Below are 8,377 nucleotides of genomic sequence, written 5' to 3'. Positions count from 1 at the left end.
CCAAATTAAACCCTGCGGCTCGTGACGATACATTGATGTGTAAAGACACGAAACGATCGGTCTGTGCAAGAAACTGAACAGTATTTATATGTTTTTTTTTACCTCTGATTCACCGCAAAGTTCGGACATTGCGGTGCATCAGAGGTAAAAAACAATATAAATACTGTTCAGTTTCTTGCACAGAATGATCGTTTTGTGTCTTTTCACATCAGTGTATCATCACGAGCCGCAGGGTTTCATTTGGTTTTGTTTGTGTATGTTTTTTTTGACTCTCAAAGCCGTGATTTCCATTCACTTCCATTATATGACTGACAGACTGCAACGGTTTGAGTTAAAAATCTCCGTTTGTGTTCAACTGAAGAAACAAAGTCACCTACATCTTGGATGCCCTGGGGGTAAGCAGATAAACATCACATTTTCATTTTTGGGTGAACTATCCCTTTAAATCAGATGCATTTTAAAGGTGTTATGCAGCTGTCAAGGTTTTTCACTCCTGCTCATGTTGCTGTCGGTCTCAGATTCTCTCATGATCGTTTTGTTTTCTAAATGCTCGTCTGAACTCATTTATACAGAAGGAAGCACTTTTAATATGTGCTGAATTAATATTCAGGTGAATCTCATGAAAGGATGAGACTTTTAGTGGCTTCAAAACAAGCGTCTAGCACAGTGATGAGAATGAGACTGAGCTTTTTCCTCCACACAAACATCTTAAAAACTTCAGACTTCACTTTCTTTATGTTTAATATTTATCATTTAATTCTTCGGCTTTTGGGGTGAAATGGATAGTTTCTTCACGAGATTCTCACATTCTGTCTTTCCTAACTGTTTGTCGTCAGTTCTGTTGTTGCTTTCTCACAACAAAGTATTACATTTCAGCTCAATCTGAACATCAGAGAGACTTCAAGGTGAACTCATAGCAACATGTTAAGTTTTACAGATTAATCCTTAATTTACAGTAAAAAAAAGTATATTTTATTAACTGAAATAATGCTAATACATCACAATTACTATTTTGTTTTACCTTTATAATTAACAGACATCCACTTTAAGAATGATAAAACCATGAATCAAAGTTCATCACAAGTAGTTTTTCCACAAGCTGAAGTAAATACTAATATATGTACTTTGCACAATATCAAACACAAACACAAAACACCATCATGGTAACACACATGATACTAAAGTAATGAAACAAGCAGCTTAATATGTAACCTAAGTCCCTAATGTACATAACTGATGAGGAACAAACTAAGAAGAAACAGTTATTTCAATGAAAAACCATCAAATGTGAAGCGTCAGGGAATTCTGGGAATGTCAATTTATGGTTTTTCACTGCAAATTATAAAACGACTTGTTGTTTTTCACTTCCATAAATTGTGCATTCAAGAGTGTTTTACTGTAGAATTCCTGAACATAATTGTATTCACATTACTTATCTTTAATAGCAATATATCTCCATTAGTTTTGAATGAACATTTGTTTAATACCTTATGACTTTTCACTGTTAAAATAAATAAATAAATAAGATACTCTAAATAATATAAAATAAAATAAATAAAAAAAGATTTCTTTAGTATTTTTGTCTTGTTTTCCTGTACAAATATCTAAATATACTTAAATCAAGATGCGTTTACTGTAAATGCAAAATGATTTAAGATATTAAGTCTTGTTTTCAGGGGAAATTGAGCGAAATTAAGCAAGTTTATCCTTAAAACAAGAAAAATGATCTGCCAGTGGGTCAGAAAATCAGGGGAAACAGGTAAAAAGACTGATTAAATTACTTTTTCAACCCCAAAAACATTTAACAGCCCACATGAAAAATACACTGCAAAAAAATGCTGTTCTAGCTTAGATTTTTTGTCTTGTTTCCAGCCAAAATATCTAAAAATTCTTAAATCAAGAAGGATTTTCTAGACAAGTAAAAATTATTGTCTTGTTTTCAGAAAAAAACAAGTCAAAATTAAGCAAAATAATCTGCCAAAGGGGTAAGCAAAATAATCTTATTTCAAACAGAAAACTAGATTATTTTGCTTATTTCAAGCAAAAACTCACTTAATTTTGACTTGTTTTTTCTGAAAACAAGACAAGAATTTTTACTTGTCTAGAAAATCCTCCTTTTTTAGATATTTTGGCTGGAAACAAGACAAAAAATCAAGCTACAAAATCATTTTTTATAGTAATTTATAGTAAATACTATAGTGTTTTTGAACCATACTATAGTAAAGTACTTGAATTCATTTGTTGTGGTAATTCTATAGTTGCTGTGGTAATAGTACAACTATAGTAATATAAACAAATGACTTTACCCAATACTGTACTAAGTTTTCTACAACTATAGGGTATATTATATTACAATACACTACAGTTTACTGTAGTACAAACTAAAGTATACTACAGTATTTATTACAGTCTATCAGTTCACTATAGTTAAAGTGTTGTAAATGCTATAATATATAATACACTTTGCTATAGTATGGTTCAAAAACATTTATTATAAATTACTATAGTATTTTTTCATGTGGGAGTATATTACTGTAAAATTACATAAAATGTCCCGTTAGAGTTTTTCACTGTATATAGTAAGATAATTAATCACTAAACAATGCACAGGTTTTTACTGTAGCCTTTTTACAGTTCTTTACCATTAAAGTTGTGATTATTTATTTACAGTATGGCTCTGAATGTTCAAACACTACTCATATTTTCTTCAGAAAATGTCAAATATCAGCTAAATAAAAGAAAAGCAAAGAAAACCCATGAAACAGTGCAATGAAGTGCAAAATTCATAAAACACCTGTTAAAAAAAGAAAAGAAACTTCATACAAAAACAAATTTCTTCAAATGAACAGTACATTGTGCACTATTGTTACAGATTTTTTTTTATTCTGCTTTGTTTGTTTGTAGCCTGTGAACACAACTCAATGTGTGACCATTTGAAAAAGAAAATGTGTGTTTGTGTGTGAAAGAGAAAGACCTGGATCTATCAGAGCAGATGGTGAACATCATCGAGGCCTTGAGGACTGGACGTCTGTGTCTGTCTCTTTCTGATCGTCCTGCTGCACAGAAACGCTCGTTTTCATCCGAAGCCCTCTGAAAAAGCTCAGGTTTGTGTCTCAAACGGTTTCATGTTAAAGCTTTTGTTCAAACACACACATCTCTGTATGTTCCAGTGTCTCCAGCAAAAGCAAACCCATCAGATGCTCATAAATCACTCCGTTAAACAGAACGTGAAGCTGCTCGTCTGTAAAAACTCAGATGCTGCGAATGAAACCACCGTCAATACATTATTTATCTGTTCAATGCAAAACACGATGAATGCCTTCATATCTGACAGAGCTATTGATCTGAAAGCCAAAGCCATATTATGTGGCGTCAAATCTCAAAACATCAGAACATGAAACAACCGTCCACCAGAGAATCGTCTGATCCGGCTAATGAAAGAGAGCTGAATACTTTCTCAAACACTCGTATTAAGCTATCTGATTCAATTTTGAGTTCCAGTAAACATATATAGGCTGTAGACCCGGTTTGATGTCTAAAGTGTCCCATAAAGAAAAAGGCAAGTGGGAAATGGATGGCAGCTTTTAGTTCGATTTCTTGGAAGGGAGTTTGAGACGGAGTTTCTCACAGCAGCAGATTGTAAGGACCAATTCTCCACATATTACTAGCATATTGGCTGTTTACATAGCACATATTAATGCCTTATTCTGCATGACCATATTTTAGATCCATAAATCCAACCCCATACCTAAACTTAACTTCCTTACAATTAATAAGCAGCAAAACAGAAGTTTATTGAGGCAAAAGTTGTAGTTAAAAGTTACTTAATAGTGAGACTTGGTTCTTAAAATAAAGTGTGACCTTAATTATACTACTATAGTATTTATTCATATTTTGAATAACTGTTATTTTTATATCTTTTACTTTTAATTTAAGTTTAATTTTCAGTGATTTTGTTGTTTTTGTAATTGTTGTAGTTGTAATTGTGTTTGTAATTGTATTCGTTTTATATATATATATATATATATCACTACATCTTAATAGTAATTTTGTTATGTTTTTTGTAATATATTTTTAAATTTTGTAAATATTTCTCCAAAGCCTTTATTTATTTCTATTTCAGTTTTAGTAATTTTAATACTTCTACTTATTTCAGTTAACTGCGAAGGCAACATTTCAAATTTTTGTTAACATTTTTTTAATCTAATAGATTTTTTTTTATTTTATTTTATTTTATTTTATTTTATTTTATTTTATATATTTTTTTATTTTATTCCGGCTTTAATTCCCAGTACCAAAAGCAATAGATTTTAATGGTTATATCTTTAGTTTTAGTTAACAATAATGTGCTACAGTAAACCTGTATAGGCTGTAGACTGTCTAAAATGTCCCATAAAGATAAAGGCAAGTGGGAAATGAATGGCAGCTTTTAGTTCAGTTAGTGGATGAGCACTTTGTCCTATAAAGTAGAGTCCTAGGCCTTATTTCTGATGTGGTTTTATGTCATTTGATCCAATCATTGTACACAAGAAAATACTCTCCGGCTTTTATGGAGGACGGAGCGACGGGTCAAGCCGCAGTCAATTGTGTGGCAATTTTCCGCCGGTGAAACCTGCAGCCGTGCCCTTCACGACTCTAATTCGACAACAGCTTGAGGCGAACGCCAATTCCATATTTGAGCTATAATGTGATTTCCTGTTACTGCTGTTTCCTTCCCCCCTACTGATGTCCTGCAACATCTGAGCTATAACCAACCATCATCATCATCGTCCTGATCTTTCTCCGCTGTTTATATGCAAACGTACCGTCCTCAGAGATAATGCCATCAGGATAAACGCTTATTTTGTCTCTCCTCACAGCAGGAGGTTCATTCGCTCCACCGAAAAAGACTCGAACAAATGAAATGCGGTTTTGTTTGTGGCATGAAAGGCCTCGGATGTCTGGAAACATCTCGCAGTGGTTTTGTTCTCTGATATGCAGGAGCTCAAATCAAACCGACGCACGAAGACGCTTTGATTGTCGTGGCAGGACAGACGCACAGCTGTGTTTATGATCGCGGCGCTTTGTGCTAAATGCATCATCTGAGACGCCCAAACAGACTGTCGTTTAACATGTCGAGCTCACATTCTTCAAAAGATCTGCGTTTCTGTCTGACTCACAGAGTTTGAATGTCTTGGAAAGGCGTTTGAGGCACAGCAGCAGAATGTGAGGCGGTCGATCTCATGAAAATGCGTATAAATAGTACGCCAAATAAAAACGAAAACTCATTGTATATATACGCAAAAATGGACTTTGGCGTGCATATGATACGCATGTGTTTGGCGTGCATATAATACGCAGTTTTCGCGTGCATATGATACGAAATTTGTTGGCGTGCATATGATACGCAGTTTTTGTGTACATATGATACACATCTACCCCACAACCCTAAACCTACCCATCACGTAGCATGAACACGCCAAAGTCTATTTTTGCATATCAATACCACGAGTTTACGGTTTTATTTGGCGTACTATTTATACGCACTTTCATGAGATCGGGTTGGGCGGTCGTGTGTCAGTTTGCATATAAAAATTATTTGTAAAAATCATTTTAGTGTTATTTATATACCAGTGTAGTTTTATTAGGGATGCACCGATGTATCGCCCAACTCTTAGGAAACTTAACCATGGTTTTATTATAGTAAAAGTGTAGTAACCATGTTTTTTGGCGTGTTGATTACCCTTACAAAAAAAGCACATGAATTTCACATGCAATCACATGTTAAAATTACATGTGAAATTTGTGAAACACATATGAAACACACATGAAACGTGGTTTTGAAACATTTTCATGGTATAAATGTGTGAAACCCATGTGATCAAATGTGGACACTTGTGGACAGTATGCGATCATATGTGTTTCACTTATTTCACATGTAATTTTAACATGTGATTACACAACCACAATCCATAACCACAGTTTTACTATAAATACCATATGTGGTTGATTGTGTTTTCTCCCCATTTCAACACTGCATCAACTACACATAAATTTTTATTTGAATTATCACTATATATTTGGTTGACTTTCAAGCACAAATTCATGTTATTTCTTCTTATTTATTTCATAATGCGATTCCCAAACTTTTTTGTCAGCCGAACCTCATTCACCTAATATATTTACTTATAGTCCCCATGAGATTTTAAGGTAATAAGTTAATATTAAAAATAACACATTTTCCTATTCATGGTTCTCTGACTTTGGTTTATGGTCACATGACATGCAGGTAAACAAATTAAATATTTCAAATTAAATCTTTTTAGTAGGCTAAGTGTTTGATCGTTTATTTGTTATTTTACAATTTTACGATTTATGATTTAACACATTGCTAGCATTTTTAACATGTTAGCATGATTTAGCACATTGTTGATATGTTTCTAGCATAATTTAGCACATTGCTAGCATGTTTTAACATGTTGCTAGCATAATTTAACATGTTGTTAGCATGATTTCACACATTGCTTGCATGATTTAACACATTACTAGCATGTTGCATGATTTAGCACATTGGTAGCATTTTTATCACATTTCTAACATGTTGCAAGCATGATTTAGCACATTGCTAGCATAATTTAACATGTTGCTAGCATGATTTTGTACATTGCTAACTCGATTTAACACATTTCTAACACATAACTAGCATGTTGCATGATTTAGCACATTGTTAGCATGTTTTATCACATTTCAAACATGTTGCAAGCATCATTTAGCACATTGCTAGCATGCGTTAACATGTGCTAGCACAATTTAGTACGTTGCCAACATGTTTCTAGCATGATTTAGTATGTTGCTTGATATATAGAAATATTATAAAGGATCACCCTGTTGAAAAAAAATCACATTTCTAACATGTTGCAAGCATGATTTAGCACATTGCTAGCATAATTTAACATGTTGCTAGCATGATTTTGTACATTGCTAACTCGATTTAACACATTTCTAACACATAACTAGCATGTTGCATGATTTAGCACATTGTTAGCATGTTTTATCACATTTCAAACATGTTGCAAGCATCATTTAGCACATTGCTAGCATGCGTTGACATGTGCTAGCACAATTTAGTACGTTGCCAACATGTTTCTAGCATGATTTAGTATGTTGTTTGATATATAGAAATATTATAAAGGATCACCCTGTTGAAAAAAACAGCATATGCTGGTTAGGTATGTTTTGAAGCTGGGATGCTGGTTTGAGCTGGTTTAAGCTGGTCCTTTGCTGGTTTAAGCTGGTCCTTAGCTGGTCATGTGCTGGTCCTACCAGCTTAAGACCAGCACATGACCAGCTAAGGACCAGCATAAACCAGCAAAGGACCAGTTTAAACCAGCAAATGACCAGCATAAACCAGCAAAGGACCGGCTTAAACCAGCTCAAACCAGCATCCCAGCTTAAAAGCATAACAAAAACACAAGAAAAGATAAAGAAAGATGAAGAAATCTTTAGTCGCTAGTGATCTAGATCAGTGCTGTTCTAAATTCACGTCACTTCTCTCAGAGTTTCTTCTCTGTAACCTTTTTCCTTTCGCACCCTTCAGCTCTCACTAACACTGTTTGCCCTGCGGCCGGCGAGCTGCTGCTGGAAAGCTGCCTCTGACCCAAGCAATTCAATTAGAGCCATTATAAAGTGATTGAGAGAGGATCAGGCCATCCTCCAAAGTACATACATCTTTAATTTCTCCACACACACCATCAAAAACTCAAATGATGGAACAATGTTTGTGTCTAGACTGCCGGTAATAGAAGACAAACCGCCGCTGGTGAAGGTGGATCTGCTGGACGAGAGTGTTGCGGTCAAACTGCGCTGGGTTTGGTGGCAGATTTGGGCATTTCACAAGGAGGACCTGGAGTTCAGAAGATCTGGTTCTAGTATTTCATCTTCAGTGAGAATGTGTACCAAGAGACCGTTGCTCAAGTGGTGCCTTGTAAATCAGCTACTCAACCACTATATTACTATAGTGAGTCAAAAGTAGCCTACCACTTACACTGCTAACAAGTCAATGCAAAAATGTTAATAAATGATGTAAGCCTAATGATAGCAGTCTCTCTACAGTAGGCTACAGTTCATCTGATCTACTGGTCAAGCCATTTCATTGGTTTTTTTGTTTGTTTGTTTTTTACCTATGTAACCTATACAATACCAACATTTTAGCAGTGAAATTGCACAATTCTCCATTCAATTTACAATCACAGCAACAACTAATATTAGCCTAACAAATAAAAAGTTAGAACATTAAAGAGAAGTAACCAGTCAGAAATAAAATAAGAAGAAATTACAAGCAATTGCACAAATAAATACAATAGAACATACAAATTAAACTGTAGCCTATAAGTGCTTG

The 8,377-nt window shown here is 34.3% G+C and overlaps 1 long non-coding RNA gene across 1 annotated transcript in view; it reads left to right on the top strand.

The window, feature by feature from the left end:
• Positions 1–6,282, top strand: part of LOC107719829 (uncharacterized) — a 19,695-nt gene extending 13,413 nt beyond the window's left edge. The window contains exons 2-3 of the long non-coding RNA XR_001637551.1: positions 1,657–1,663; positions 6,198–6,282. This is a non-coding gene — a long non-coding RNA (uncharacterized LOC107719829). The remainder of the gene's footprint in view (positions 1–1,656; positions 1,664–6,197) is intronic.
• The last annotated feature ends 2,095 nt before the right edge of the window (positions 6,283–8,377 follow it).

This window comes from Sinocyclocheilus rhinocerous, unplaced genomic scaffold (assembly GCF_001515625.1).
Source record: "Sinocyclocheilus rhinocerous isolate Xijiao unplaced genomic scaffold, SAMN03320098_v1.1 scaffold1412, whole genome shotgun sequence".
In the NCBI taxonomy this organism is placed as follows: Eukaryota; Metazoa; Chordata; class Actinopteri; order Cypriniformes; family Cyprinidae; genus Sinocyclocheilus; species Sinocyclocheilus rhinocerous.
This window is presented reverse-complemented; position numbering and strand designations above follow the sequence as displayed.